Source organism: Dermacentor silvarum, chromosome 3 (assembly GCF_013339745.2).
Source record: "Dermacentor silvarum isolate Dsil-2018 chromosome 3, BIME_Dsil_1.4, whole genome shotgun sequence".
In the NCBI taxonomy this organism is placed as follows: domain Eukaryota; kingdom Metazoa; phylum Arthropoda; class Arachnida; order Ixodida; family Ixodidae; genus Dermacentor; species Dermacentor silvarum.
The window spans coordinates 200711111-200727479 of NC_051156.1; the positions used below are offsets into that span (position 1 = coordinate 200711111).

The window sequence follows — 16369 nt, forward strand, 5'->3', positions numbered from 1 at the left end:
GAAGCAGCTTACCGATCTTTGTTTAACTTCCAATGCCGACATAATATCCAATTTTAAGCACAGAATGGCATTTCCGAACGTTAGCGCAAATGTGATTTTTTTGGATTGGATTGGATTAATTGGTGTCACCCTTTGTAACGGGTGGGCATCGCCGTGAAAAAGTAGTGATGCCCTGGCCTTGGTAGGTAACAAATATCAGGTACATGCACACATATGCACATGCATTCAGAGACACTATCAATGTCAATATCAGGCACATGCCAAGTTTGGCCGTTAATGTGCGCACACTATGGCTCACCACTCATTAAGTCGACTCTTGGTTGTGGCCACTTGGTCACTGCCGCCACCACTAGATGGAATGCGGGGGGAAAAGCCGAGCGCTAGCGGTAGCATGGTGCCATCTGTAGGTGCTGGTGTGAGGCTCACGCCCTGCAGGACCAAATGCTCAATTGTCTCTTCGTCCGCATCACACACTGGACATAGCTCTTCCCACATTGTCGCCAAAGCTCCGGCGGTTAGCCAAAGTTCTCAGAGCGCCGGCTCGTGCCTCGAAGAGGAGGCTGCTGGCTACACTGTTGTCGTAGTGGGGTTCCACACGGATCTCTTGTTTGTATTCCCTATAGAGTTTCAGTGTGGACTTCCCCTCTATGTCTTGCCGCCAAGTGTCCGCCTCCGTCTGTCGCACCAGGGTCTCGACTGCTTTGGCCCACTTTCGTTCGGTCTCCTCCTGCACAGGGCTCGCAAAGAAGCCGTATTTCTTGGAGAGCTGCTGCAGCCTTTTTGTCCACCTGGTGCGGATGCCATTGCGGTGTATGTAATGAAACATACGCCGTGCCCAGCGGTGTGGCTGCATCAGGTGCAACCTGCCCTCGTATGCCAGCTTGCTGTGTGCGTCGCGCGCTTCAAAACGGGACCAACCGAGGTCACCCTGGATTGCCTCGTTTGCCACGTTGTCGTGGCAGCCCGGAGCCAGTCTCCATACAGCGCGCTGATTGCATTCCAGCCATTCTCGGGTTTGCACTGTGGGGCATACAACTGCATCGGCAAACGTCAATGCAGGCGCGTGGACGGTTTTCCACAGCTCTCGTACCATAGTGAAGCAATTTAATCCCCACAGGCACTTCTTCCGGAGTATTTGGCTGGCCCGCTGGGATGTTCCTCTCAGGTGCTTTTCATAGTTTGCCGTATAATCTTATTGTGCGGTGAAATTCATACCAAGGTATCAGTACTCAGTTGCCAGGGCCAGTAGTCCTCCGCATGGTTGTGTCAGCGAGCCGGGTGCCTCAGGGCCAGAGAAGGCGACCACTGCCGATTTCTTTGTGCTGAACTGTAGTCCCAGTGGTGCCATGGCTTCGGCACAGCTGGTGATGAGGGTCTGCAGATCGCCAGTGTTCCCCGCCAGCAGCACTATGTCATCTGCAAATACTAGACCCTGGCAACACTTGCTGCTCCCTGAACCCATCGCTTGTTCTCTCCACGACAAAGCCTACCCTGGAGGCCAATAGCGTGCGTTCTACACATGCGGTATACAGCATATAGAGTAGGGGCGAGAGTGGGCAACCCTGTTTTAATACCTTGCCCACCACTACCTCGCTGGAGTAGGCGGCGTTCGGGGTAGCTATAACCGTGCTGTCTGCATACAGGCGTCTGATAAGCCCAGTCCATGTATGCGTCATCCCAAGCGCCTCAAGATGCCGTAGCCATAGCTTGTGCGGGACACTGTCATAGGCCTTCGTCACATCAAGAAAGCAGCTAATCAGCCACGTTCCTCCTTTCGTGCGACCTCTATGCATTGGCTCAGGACAAACAATTCTCCTCGAGCCTTCGGTCGCGCCAAAAACCATTCTGTAACTCAGTGAGGTACCTGCCCCCTTCGGCCCACGCAGTCATCCAAGCCTTTATCACTTGGGCAAACACACGATACACACTACGCTAATGATTGTAAGTGGCCGGTAATCACGTAGAAGGCTGGAGTTGCCACCCCTTTTGGGGAGCAGGAACACCTTGCCGTGTAGCCAGTCGATAGGCATTGGTCCACCGACCAGAATTTCGCTGAAGAAATCAGCCACCTGTGACCGTGATTCAGAACTGAGACATTCAGAACTAGTCCCGCTGGGATACCGTCAAGACCTTGAGCAGTGCGCGCACCTATACTCGTGATTGCCCTATCAACGGCACTCCGCGACGCTGTCCACGTCTGATGGTCGGTACCCGCCAAGCCTGAGCGATTTGGGGCAGGGAGGGGCACAGCGGGTGAACCTTGTGGTGGCAGCGCATATAGCTGGCAGATATGGTCAGTTATGGCTCGGTGAAGATCATTCTCTTTGGCCCCCGTTGACTCTTTGCGAACTTCAGGCTGTGCAGCTTTGCCTTCAAGGCGAGACACATACGTCCAGAATTTGGCTGCTGCTCCTGTGCCTGCAGATTTGATTGCCTGGAGCGTCTTGTGGTTGGCCTCTGCTATCTTCAGCTGCGTGATAGCCTGCATCTCCCGTTTTCGTTGCAGATATTCCTGCCATGTCCCCTGGACATCCTCGCTGTGAGGACTCGTAACTGCGTGGCGGTGGTACCGGTTGGCAGCTTGGCGAGCCTTCAGTGCTGCCTGGACCTCCCCATCCCACCAGGTTTTCCTTCTAACCCCTTGATGCGCATTGACAATCTTCTTGTGTTTCCACATAATCCGGCGGAGCTGGTCAATGTACTGCTCGTAGGTCTCCGCTTTTTCGCGGCTGGGACTTAGTTCGAATTCGTTGGCCACTTCTTCATATGCCTCTTCGCGAAGAAACAGCACTGTGGGTTCGCGTTTCTTTGACTGTCGGCGCCAAGGGGATACCTTAAACCGCAGCCTGAGGCGGTTGTTGAAATTGAGTACTATTCGGTGCAGCTCGCCCGGCAGCAATGGGACGAGACGTGTACTGAAACGGACGGGCGTTTGCGAAGAGGTAGCAAATGGAGCTTAATGAAAAGTCTACTCAACGATAAACAGTCTAAGGGCACCCTTGGCCTTGCGACGGGTAGGCTCATAAATAAGCAAATCGAAATCGGTCTCACTGAGAGGGAATTAGCCAACAACTTAGCATATACCTATCTCCCCCTCGCCAAACACAGAGATCGCCCGGTAGATGTAAACTACATGGGACTCTCGGCACCTGATCTAGACCAACCCTTCACCGTATCAGAGATCAGACATGTTCTCTTCAATCTAAATGGCAGGTCAGCTCGGGACCCGATGGAGTCACACAAACTCGTCAGCAACCTAGATGACAGGGCAATCGAGATACTCACGGCCGAAATAAACGAGGTATGGAAAACTGGACAGGTCACGATAGACTGGCGTATCACAAAAGTGGTACTCATACCCAAACCAGGCAAACCCCCACATATAAACAACCTGCGGCCCCTCTCTCTTACATCATGCATCACCAAGGTTGCAAAGCACGTGATACACAATAGGATCACTGAGCATATTGAGAACAAGGAGCTCTTTAGACACAACCTAATTGTCTTTAGACAGGTCCACACAGGACGCTATGTTTTTGCTTAAGAGAGCAATCTTTGATAACATGACTCGAGACGAGAGAGGGATCCTGGCACTAGACCTCTCCAAGGCCTTAGACAGGGTTGCGCATAGGCACTTCCTAACGGAGATTTCCTCTCTTAACCTGGGTCAGCGTTTTCATGACTACACCAAATCTTTCCTCGCGGATCGCAAGGCACACCTCCGACTAGGCACGGTCTCAGGAGGGCCCTACGAGCTAGGCAGCTGCGGCACCCCGCAGGGCTCGGTCCTCTCCCCACTCTTATTTAATATAGCCATGCACAAGCCTCCCCTCGCTGCCATGCACTCCCCTCGCTGCAATCCCAAACATGGGTCACGCCATATATGCGGACGACATCACGATCTGGGCGCTGGGCGGCTTGCTTGCCATGCTCGAACACTCGTTACAAACCGCGTTGGAGGCTACGGAAAACTTTCTTTCCAGCACGGGCCTTGAACTCTCCTCCGCTAAATCAGAACTACTGTTATACCGACAGTCCAGACAAGGGGTCAGAAACCTTGAGCCTCTGAAAACTCTGCCCATAGAAATTCGAGCTAAGAATGGACATCCCATACCAAGGATGGACTTGGTCATTATTCTAAGTCTCCACATTGATGCTAAGGGCTGTAACTCGACGGCCCTCAACAGGCTCACTGGACAGGCTAGTAATGTCCTAAGACTTTTAGCCCGCACCTAAAATCGGAGAGGTGGTCTCAAAGAGGAATATCTGCTCAGAGCTTACCAGGCATTCTTCTTAAGTTATGTTACCTACGTCGCGCCGTATTTAATTGGGGTAAGGCGGAAAAGGCCATACTCGACTCTCTAATCAGAACCGGTATCAAGCGCAAGCTCGGCTTTCCGCAGCCCATGAGCACCGAGAAGCTGCTGGAGCTAGGACTCCACAACACTATCGATGAACTAATAGAAGCTCACACAGTGGCTCAAATAATGAGACTGTCATACTCTAAGCCAGGGATCAAGATTTTAGAAGTGGGTATCCAACCCTGACATGAACCGGCGACCAAAATTAGCCTGACCCAGCAAACCAGAACTCGCATCATGGTTAACCCCGTCCCGCGAAACATCCACCCAGTGCATAACGAGGGTAGAAGATTTGCGAGAGCCAAGTCGATCCTTAAAAAGATCAATCAGAACAAACTAGGGGCCCTCTTTGTCGATGCTGCCAGATATTACAGTGGGGATAAGTTCGTTGTCTCTGTTGTAGACGCGGAGGGCAACCTGCTTAATGCAGCTTCGGTCTATACTAAGTTTGCCCATGTGGCGGAGGAAGCGGCGATCGCTCTGGCTATTCACAGCGCAAAAGTTTCCCCTATCGTCTTCTCGGACTCATGCACAACAGTTTAATCCTTCTCGGCCGAACTCATGTCTGAACAGGCCAACAATATTGTGAACAAAGCACTTCAAAGAACTCGGGATAGCAGCAAAGGAGGATACCACATCTCGTGGTTCCCTGCCCATCTAGATGGCTCAGTTAACCCGCTCGGATGTAATCCTAACGAGCAGGCCCACCGGATAATTTTACGTACCGCGCTGTTGGGGATAGCCAGGATCGAAACGAAGTCAACATCCACAAAGATCAATTATATACATTCCACGAAATTGTTTCCCATTATCATCTCGGCAGGAGGACATTTCCACCCCCCCCAACCCAAATTGAAAAAAACCTCAGGTTAGCACACTCAGACTTCTGCAAACCCGTTCGTATCCCACTCCTCAGTCCCTTAACAGGATAGACCCTGACCACTCACAGTCATGCTCCAAATGTGGTCATGACTCATGCTCTTTTGATCACATGCTCTGGTTGTGCCCAGCCCTTAACGCCTCTCTACCCATCACGAAAGAGCAATGGGAGGAATCCCTCAAGAGCAGCAATCTTCAAATTCAATTCCAGGCTGTCCAGAGGGCCCATGACATCGCGACGGGACTTGGTCTCCCGGTCCCATCGTGGGCGGAGCCACCGACTTAATCTGGGGGAGCCGAAATCTCTGTTCCTCAGGACTCAAATAAAGTTCTTGTCATGTGATGTCATGAGGCAGTTGTAGTCGCTCCCCAAACTGTACCGGCCTTCCTCATCAATGTGGACATCCTGGAGGGTTTTGCCGAGGTTCAGCGACACAAGGGCATAATCGATGCACGAGCTCTGGCCCCGCGCACACCATGTAAACGTGTTCTCGCAGTCAGCCCGAAGGTTTGCAATTTCGAGGGAAAGCTTCTGGGCCATCTCGAGCAAGAGCTTTCCATTGTGGTCGGAGTAACCATCGAGCTACTGAACGTGGCCGGTAAAGTCACCTAGGATCAGCACTTCCTGACTGTGGCCCCAGCGTTCGATGTCGTGCTTGATGTAGCGTGCGACGTTGGAGTTCTCAGAGTATTGATTTGAAGAAACACTGAGGTAAACTACACAACCTAAGACTGGTGTTGCGTGCATGTAGCCTGTCAGCCAGGTGTGTTCCACACAGGAGTCCTTGAGCGGGGTCCAGGTGTTGCCTTCTTGCCACAGAAACCCCACGCCTCCACCTTTCCGGGATGTACTTTCTCGGTTACAGCCATCCCAGTTCCAAAATGGATTGACTGGTGGTCTCTCCAGGTCCCGTAGATGCGTCTCCGCCACTCTGTACAAAGTGATGCCCTCTTCCTCCATTCCTCTGTAGAGCTCTTCCAATTTTGCTAAGCGTCGGCCAGCATATAAGTTAAAAAAGGCGACCGATACTGTGCCTGATTTCTGGCGTCGAGTTCTGCATCTCCGCCTTTGGACATTTGGATGTTAGCTCCGTCGCACACCTCTGTTGGCACTGTGGACGTTTTTCAAAGAGTGGGCCATTTTTTGGCCAGCACATTCTCGAGGGCCTCCTCGATGAGCTGGGCTAGACCTGTCTGACCTCGACCTGTTGTGCCCCCATGCCAATGCTCCCCTCGGCTTGTCAGGCACAGTTCCATCTGTGCCCTACTCCAATGGGGGGGGTCCAGATGGCTGGTTGGGCTGCCATCTGTCGGCGCGTGTCCTCCAGTCCTGTGTCGTCTTTTCTCGTTGATGTGATAGTCCAAGGCCTAAAAAAGGCGCTGCCACTGTGCCGATGACTCGGCCGACCTGCCGCGTTATCACCTCATTATAGTGTAGGCCGTCCTTCTGGAAACCAGTCGATAGCTCCCCCTTCCTTAAGTCCAGAACCAGTTTCCTATCCTCCGGCACCACTTCTTGATCTTGGCATTGGCGAGCACAACAGCAGCCTGTGTTACACCACCCCTGCTGTATATCTCTGGAATGTGATCTCGAGGGCGGCCCGAGATCCAAGCTCGGTCATACAACTACAAGATCAACGTTCTTGTCGCTGACCAGCACTACGTTCCTTTGTATTCCCACCAGTGGGCAGATTTGCGAGTTCCGATGAAAACGGGGCTTCCGGTCTCGTGCCGCTTGTCGCGTTTCCCTGTGTCACTGGTTCTCCGTGGCTGGGAGCCATCACCAGCAAACTCGTATGTTCGCATGAGTGGGCGCCCTTCCACGGTGGTCCGCCTTTCGCCCCTGCGAGGCTTCTTGTCGAGGCTGTGCTTTTCTGTATCTCCTGGGTTTTCGTGCTGCTTCACACCCGGTAGGTCAAGCTGTCTGTCTGCAGGGGAGCTCATGACGGGGCTTTGGGATTTGAGACACTGTTGAGGGGTATTCCGCTCCGTTGGGTTTGCCGGATCCTTGTCTGGCGGGGCCTCCTCAGTGCTGTATGTTGTGGCAGCCGATAGCCCGGTCATCAGATGGTCGTGATTCGGAGTGTAGGTGCCCCGCAATCGTTTGGAGGTATGTTGGTCCCCTTCGCTGCCTGTGACATTTGCCTGTTCTGTCGGCTGTTGATAGCGTTTTCCAGCCAGTTTCTCAAAAGCTTCTCCAGATCTTCAACTCTGGTTTGAAGGGCTGTGCAGGTTCGGCATGAGTGATCGTTTAGGCATGTTTCGAGATTGTTCAGCCTTCTGCAGAGTTGGCATGTGAAAGCATCCGCATTGGTGGCAGCCTTCAGGTCGTCGAAGGGTGTTTTATCAAGGTACACCCACCTTCTGCATGAATCACAGCTTATGTTGGGTCCCTCCTCCGCAGCATGGCGGGTGGCGCCTTTGCCTCTCCGAGTCATGCTCACTGGCAGATATATTGCAGTCGAGCGAAGAGATCAGTGCGTGTCGTTCCCAAACGGGAGGCAGCTAGCTGGTTGGGCTGGGATGGCAGCGCAGTGGCCGATGGCCAGACCAGTAGCGCCACCACTTGGCGCCCTGTCAAAGGCTGTACCCTGCTGCCTGGTTGTCTTGCTCACAGGCGGCGCCACATGTCCATCGTTACTGGCGATGGCTCCAAGCCGGCATGGCAGCGACGTTAGGCTTAGCACAGTGAGACTGCGTACGCTGAGTGTTTTGTTGCCACAGTACCGTGGAATCCGTCCGAGCCCTCCCGGGTTCACGCGATGGTCAGTGCTGATGTCGTGGCAGCCATGGAAGTTTGAGATTGATGTTGCTCATCGACGCTTTCCCGATCCGCCATCCTGTGACCGGCATGCACGGTCCATGCAGCGATGTTTCTCAACTCAATGCGACTCCCAGCAACAAATCCAGCACCAACGCCATCTGTTGGGCCAACTGTGACATCTGAAAACAATTCTATACAGCTGCCTGTAAAAATTTTTTTTTCTCCCTGCAATGTATTATATGTTTAATTCTTAGGTAAAAAATATCGTGGATGTCACCAAGATATTGTAACGAGGAAGGAAAAATGTTGGAATACGTTTACTATAACTATATATATTTAATGCATTGTTAATGCGGTGTGTAGTTCCTACCGACGGGAGAACATCTCAAATTGTACAGTCAACTGCAAAAGTTTACGGTATGCGGTTTCACCTGCAAATGTGAATTCCTGCGCTGTTAAGGCATGGCACTTCTAACTTAATCACTGTGTAGGTGGCAAAGGCTACCACATGCTGGAACATTTAATTTGAGGCTGTGTGACCACGCTTCAAGAGAAATCAGCTTCTTGGCAGTTCCTGTGTCTCCTAAACTTTCGCGGTTGACAGTAGCTATACCAAAGTTATGTGAGCTCTTAAAGGGAATGTAAGGCTGAAAATTAACTTTTGAGCCATTGCACAGATATTTCTAAAAATTTATACGTTTATGTATCTTCTTGTTTTAAATATATATCCTAAGTTTCATTAATACAGATCAAATATAAAAGAAGTTATGGTTGTCATACAGATTAAGCTTGTAACCTTAGGAAAACTCTAATTTAGGAATAATGTAGACTTACTGATTGTTCTTGTTTGATACCTTCTAGAGGGGTTCGGGGTAATGCTAGTCGCATGTTTTTCATTACATTTCTGTATCAGTATCATCACTTTGAAGCTGTTCAATTTTTTTCAATGTCAATATATGTCTGATACGTAATAATCTATTGTTAATAAATATTTATAAATATAGAAAGGACCTCATTTGCTTCCTCACAAAATTTCAGCCCAGAAACTATGTTTAAAGCAGGTTTTCGCTAAGCAGCTTGGAAATGAGTTTTCCTTAATGTTTTGTTCGGCCAAAAAGTGCAAACTGAGAAAAATGAGCTCAAAGATTTCAGAACACGCTATTTAATTAAGACCAAAAATTATTAATCAAAGTGCCCTGCTCCATATGTCGGACTCTCTTCGTCAATTTGAACCTGCACTACGGCAATTGCTTCAAGTTGCTTACACTTTTTCTCAGCATTAGAGCGGTCGAGCATCCATGTCTGCATTCACAGACAAGGGTGTTGCGACGAGAATATGCGTTTCTTTCTTAGTTTTTACTTCGCAGTCTGCTATACGCTCAATGGAAGGTCTCTCATGATTAAAATGCGTGAAAAACAATGTTTCTGATGCAGGTATTCACTCTATGTTCAGTTTCTTGACCGCTTTTTGGCCTTGTTTTAAATACAGTGTTCATGGGTGCTCTTGACAGCGAATGCGTGCGACCGTCACGAAAAGAGAATTCATTTTTTTCTTTTCCTATGGCAAAGATTGTCACCAAACTTGGGGATGAGCATCTTTATATGTCTAGGAATCCAAAATAACCAAATATATAAAATGCGTTTTTCTGGCGACAATCACAATTTTAGCTCCGCATCTCCTCTTAGGGTGTGAAAGCATCGTCCTATCTCACTGACCTCACTTTTCTGCAAAATGTTAAAGCTTCTGATCTGTAGGCACCTTGAACAATACCTGGATGATAGCAACTTGCTGTCTGAAGTCCTGTGTGGTTTTAGGGAAGGCTTCTCTACTGTCATTCAGCTATTTACAACATATCACGACTTCGCAGTTAATAGCAAGGAAGAAATAGATGCAATATTTTTATACTTGGCCAAGGTCTTTGATACAGTGCCTCATTATAAAGTATTGTATAAGCTTTATGCAGTTGGGATAGACACCAAACTTCTACATTTTATCAGAGCCTGCCCCAAAAGCTGTTCAGTACGTTGAGGTCGGCAATTGTATTTCTGAGACACTTCCTGTCATGTCAGGCGTACCACAGGGGTCAGTCTTCGGACTCATTCTGTTCCTAATATATGTCAATGACATAGCAAACATAGGTGATTCCAGTTTGAAATAAGCTTTTCACGGACGAATGCGTAATGTGCACAGTAGTTAAATCAAGAGCCAATCAAACTAGCCTCAGCAATAATCTTGATAAGGTTTGCCGCTGGTGTGTAGAGTGGGAAATGAACTTAAACATTAATAAGTGCTTTGTTATGAAGATAAGCAGTATGAAGGCACCTTTACACTTTCCCTATTTCATTGGCAACATTGTACTTAGTAGAGTTTCTGCCTATTGGAAACACATGCTAATGCAACACATGACGTGGAACAAGCACATTGAAAACATTTGCGTGAGCGCTCTGAGAACATTCTGGGACCCTTGTCGCAAACTTTCAGGAGCCTCCATCGAGGTAATGCATACAGCGTTCACTACGCTTTTCAGACCTCTCCTCTGATATACATCAGCTCCGCGGTATCCGTAAGCAAAAACAAAAAAAAGTCTAAATTAGAATAAGTGCAGTGAATAGCAGTTAGCTTCAGCTGCAATCGCTACTGAACAAGTGATAGTGTGTTGCAGATGCTGAGTACTCTTCACCAGTCAAGATGCACCAAACAGGCTAAAACTCTTGTATTTAAAGGGACACTAATGGGAAAAATGACTTCTTTTGTATTAATAGATTACCCTTCCACGATGCCAAAAACACCTCTCTTACCACGAGAAGCCACTTGGTAAGCCAGAAAGAAATGAAAAACACAAAGGCGAGTGGCGTCGCCACCTTGATGTTCCCGCACCAACTCACCGTGACGTCATGGATTTTGACAGCGTCTTCTGGGTCCCAGTTAATCCTTTAGCGGTAAAGATTGACTACATTGTGTTCTAAAAAAGCTCAAGACTGAATGTGGCACGTTTCGCGAACTTTAACTGAGCCAACGTTGCCCAAATATGAAAAATTACTTTGAAAGTTGTGACATCACACTGAAGTGCTGACTAATAAACTTTGAGCTTCATATTCTCTTTTAATAATTGATCTATTGCAGTGTAATTAACGACAGCAGAATTTTCGAATACTTTATCAGTCTAAGTTGATTTGTTGTTTTGCTTTAGTGTCCCTTTAATATGCCACGACAACGTCAACATTATGAAATTGCTTTAGCTGTGTCCCGTTTCTCGTATGAGCGATACGTAAACTGAATAGTAAACTAAATAGTAAACTAAATAAAATCGTAATATAAACTAAAGAAATAAACTAAAACACTAGTAACTAATAAATAAACTAAATAGTAATAGTAAACTAAATAGTAAGCTGAAGAAACCAGTTTCGCAATTATCAGTTGACGGCAGTGGCGTAGCCAGAAATTTTGTTCGGCGGGGGGGGGGGGCTCAAGTTGCAGCGCGGCCTCGTCCTTATAGCAGTTGTCGAGGCATCAAATACATGAATAATAACTGCATTGCCATTGCCAATGCCATTGTATATTAGATGCTGCAAACGAATTATTGAACGCTATGCATTGTGAAGACAAGTAAAATATGTATTTTTCATAAAAGAATACGTTCGTATGTCCCAAAAATTGTGGCAGAAATAGCTGGTATCAATGCTACCGCGTGTTTTTTTTTTGTCTATTTAATAAGTAAAGAAAATACCACGCGAACTTTAGAACTCTATCAGTTCCAAACGAGCAAAGGAGTACATGCAGCTCATATGACAAACGTAAAGGCCATAAAATGAACAAGTTGAGCACAAATATTTTGATGAACCTTTGTTATTCAACAACCTTGTTGACATTTTTGTACATATGCAAAGGCCAGGGAAAAACCTCAATGACGCTGTCCTTCGTTGCAATGGATTGCGCAGGAGCAGCTGTTACCGGTCGTATATTCTAATTGCACCGAAATTATAGTCGCAACAGTGAGTACATAAAAATCAGGAGTTCTGCAAAATATACATTAGAAATGCGAAGATAGAATGGAATATACAAATGCGAAGATAAAGGGCAAGAAAGCGTCGCTGGAAACCAAGTTCGCTGCTTGTATGCACAAAACCTCGCAACAAGATATTTAAATATACGAATAAATCTGCAATAAATCTACGTATCTAAGGAAACGTCACTGTATATAATGCGTCAATCAAGACAAATAAACATGTTGCGCAGTCACAAATGAGTACTTCATGCATACGAGTATAAAGACAGACGATCCAGGCAGGAACAAAACTATGATAACAGAATTCGTGATATGCATTTGGGCCATGCTGCGGTCGCCGCAGCGCAATGTGGCTAGAATAATAGAAAAGGAATGCAGAAATCAATACGAAAATGCGTATTTTAACTGCCTGCACAGCGGCAACGATTATTCTGCACCCAAAATAAAGAAGGGTATTGCTTCGTTTCAAAAAAGAAGTAAAAGCATGTAGCTAAAAAGGAAATGAAAAGGACAAACGAAAGCCACAGATGATGCTGCAAGTTGATTTACCCAACATCCGAGTGCGTTTTTGGGAAACGCCGCTTGAGCCGGGCTTTCAATGAGCAAGGTCGGTCAAAATTGGTTATTGATGTCCCCGTAATTTTTGTATTCGCATGATAATTTTGATAACCATGCTGTTACAATAAATGGTGAATATTTCTGTGGTTTTAAAAGCTAATGAACAGTCATACGTTTTCATAATTACGAGATTATATAGGAACGTGAAGGAACAGATATTTTACATGCATTGATTTTTGCTGCTTGGCTATCTAAACGATAAACTTCACTCGGCGAGGAAGTTTAGCGAAGCGTTCAGTAACTTCGGACACGTTGATGGCGACGTCTCTGTGGGCGTATAGAAGCGCCAGTATAACCATGCGTTCCTCAGACATTGTAGAGCGCAAGTGGTTTTTTAGTAATCTCATGTTTGAAATTCTGTCTGCGCTGGCAGTGGCACTGGAAGGGTGACTAAAATCTGCAGCAGTTTGTACACATTTACTTATAACCTGCAGTCTCAATGAGAGAGGGCATCTATTCCTGTGCTAAAACTTAAACACACTTCATCGATATCGTTTCCTCAGCACCACGCTCGACAAGATAGACAGCCGTCCCCTTACGGAAGCCAGAATTCTTGGTCCCTGGTCCCAGCCGACGTCAGAACGAACTGCTTTAAAAGCGCTCGTACGCTTTTTAAAATAAGCAGGACTTAGTGAAAAACTATAGAATGTGCGGACTGATACGTTTCTTTTTCTTTTCTTTTTAATCTTCTCTTTTCATTTTTTCTGCCCTTACCCCATCCCCCTGTGCAGAGTAGCCAACCGGACACTTAACCTGGTTAACCTCTCTGCCTTTCACCTCTTATTTTCCTTCCTTTTTTCCTTTCTTCATTCGATATCATTGACGTCCTTGTTTAGGTACCTTGCACAAACAGTAAGCTGTTCGAATCCAGCAATATCCGTCGTTTCTTCAGCAAGTATGGAGAAGCAGCCTGCAGTGTTCCCTTTTGCATCTAGGCTCTCTGATAATTTCACCACAAATTCCTATAATTTGGTTTTGTACATCTGGTTTAAATACGAGGCATTACTGGGGCAACTTTCCAAATGGTTCTTCAGATATGTATCTCCACAATCAGCTCACATGCGAAGAAGCGCTCTGGAAATACCAGTATTTTCAGCGGGGGCTTTGCTTAAATCCACAGGACCAGTGTCCCTATCGCCACGGAGAGCCAGACCTTGCCACCCGCAAAAAAGAACTAGCGTGTTCTAGTGCGCGTTGGCTCAAGTTTATAAGAACATTAAACCCACAAAGTTCCAGAATTAAAAATCAGAAGCACGCCTTTGGAAGTGTCAGTGCACCATTCGCGTCAAAAGTTTATGAGAACTTCATACCCATCAAGTTTCGGAATTGAAATCCATGCGCTCCGTAGATTCCGGGGCCGCTGCAAGATGCCGCGACGTGCCCGCTCGCTATCGAAAAGCCCTTGAAACTTTGTGCTCGGCTGGGGCTCCTTACATTATGCGACTCCAGGTACATGGGCGTTGCCACGAAATCCAGTCCGAGTTCGCAATTTGCGCGCCCAAATGTCTTTTCGAGCGTCAAAAAGACATTGTAGACAAAATCCCCAATGATTCCCGGTGCTGGTGGTTGTTTTGGTTGGCGGTGCACGACAGCACAAAAAAATTTCGGGGGTGGGGGCTGAAGCCCCATCAGCCCCCCCCCCCCCTGGCTACGCGCCTGGTTGACGGGAATGCAGTGACCGATCGGAGTGCCATTTCTCAGCACTTCAACAATTACTTTCAAAGTGTGTTCTCTGGTTCAACGGTGTGCGCAAGCGACGTCACACCGCCCCATTTAACAGATGTAAATTTCATATCTTATGCTGGTGTATTTAATATGCTGCTTAACTTGAAAACAAAGAGCTCATGTGGTCCGGACGGAATTCCTAACGTATTTCTCAAGCGATATGCTGAAATTCTTGCCAAATTTCTTGTGATTTTATTCTGTGTCTCACTCATTACAGCACAATTGCCAAATGACTGGAAGACTGCCCGGGTTGTCCCTGTGTTTAAGAAAGGCGACCGGTTACTTATGCAGAATTATCGACCAATATCGCTAACCTCCAAATGCTGTAAACTTGTAGAACATGTAATTGCTAATTGTATACAGAAATGTTTGGAAAATAATGCTGCATTAACCGAGTACCAACACGGCTTTCGAAAAGGGTATTCTACGGTAACCCAACTTATAACGGTAGTTCACTCGTTCGCTTTATCTCTTGATCGTAACGGCCAAATAGACATATTTCTTGACTTTAGTAAAGCTTTTGATAAGGTCCCGCATGATAAACAAGTTTTAAAGCTTAAAATCCTTGGCATCCCTGAAATCTTTATCAACTGGATTTCCGCATACCTGACTAACAGGAAGCAACACACTGACATTGAGGATAACTTTCTGGCAGTCTTCCAGTCACGTCATGGGTTCCACAGGGTAGTGTCCTGGGCCCCCTGCTCTTCTTGGCTTATATTAATGATATTGTAAATGTAATAACTCCTGGTGTGCAAATCCGGCTGTTTGCAGATGACTGCGTTTTGTTCAAAGAAGTTTTTTGTTCCGATGATCAAATTGAGCTGAATAACAACCTGAATAACATATTGATGTGGTGCAAAGATTGGGGGACGGTTGTTAACACCGACAAAACTGTATTCCTCCCTATAACACGTAAAAAAACACCTCTGTCTTTTACTTACAGACTTGGCCCATCGTCATTGAAAAAAGTTGACAATTACAAATACTTAGGTGTTACATTAACAGCTAATTTATCCTGGAATATACATGTTAGCATTATTTGTTCATCGGCCTTTTGAAAGCTTTGCTTCCTAAAACATAAACTTCAAACCACCCCAAGCAATGTTAAATTACTTTGCTTTTTTCCTTAATCAGACCTAAATTGGAGTACGCCAGTGTACTTTGGAACCCGTATCCTCAAATAAACATTAAGTGTCTTGAAAGAATACAAAGGAAAGCAGTCCGATTTATTTATAACAAATTCTCACGAACTGACACTCCATCCGATATAATGATAGCCAATGACATTCCCCTTCTTAAAATGCGCCGAAAACAGTTCCGAATCGACTTCCTCTCACTGCTTCTTAATCACGAACTTGCTATAGATCCATCACCGTATCTATCACCCTTACTAACCAGACCTACAAGGCACCATCAGCCCAACTCTTTAACACCTTATTTTGCTAGAACTGACACTTATAAGTATTCCTTTTTTCCACGCACGGTCTTAGATTGGAACGAATTAATCCAGACATCTTAGTCTCTCCTACCACACCGAAGTATCACTGTTGCACCATTTCACATCTGTTATTGTAGCACTATTTTTGCAAAAATCTAGGAACAGATTCCAATGTTGTTTTGCATTCAGTTGTATTATATCTTATTGCACTAATCTTGAAACAGATTCTATTGTTGCTCTTTTGTGTTTTATTATCTATGTTATTGCGTTAATCTTCAAACAGTTTGTATTGTTGCTTTTTGTAATATGACTGTTTTTTTTAAACTACCCACCTGCTTGGACCCAAGGGTCTGCTGTATGTAATAAATAAATAAAATAAAATAAAACGCTCATGAAAACCACAGAAGAATGATACAGTAGCTACATGTCATGAATGATGTATATAGATATTCATTTTTTATTAGGCAAAGAATGGCATGAATAGCTTAAGAGCAATGTTAAAAGTAGAAATGTGGACATATTTATGAGTTTACCTATGTAATTTTCTTTCCCAGTGTTTGTGTTATTTTGTTCC

At 46.3% G+C, this 16369-nt stretch overlaps 1 protein-coding gene and 1 long non-coding RNA gene across 10 annotated transcripts in view; one reads left to right on the forward strand and one right to left on the reverse strand.

Annotated features, from left to right (window-relative positions):
* Window positions 1-16369, forward strand: part of LOC119445147 (zinc finger protein 182-like) — a 121371-nt gene that overhangs the window by 36885 nt on the left and 68117 nt on the right. The gene's annotated exons all lie outside the window — the stretch shown is intronic.
* Window positions 1-16369, reverse strand: part of LOC125944131 (uncharacterized) — a 113598-nt gene that overhangs the window by 29348 nt on the left and 67881 nt on the right. The gene's annotated exons all lie outside the window — the stretch shown is intronic.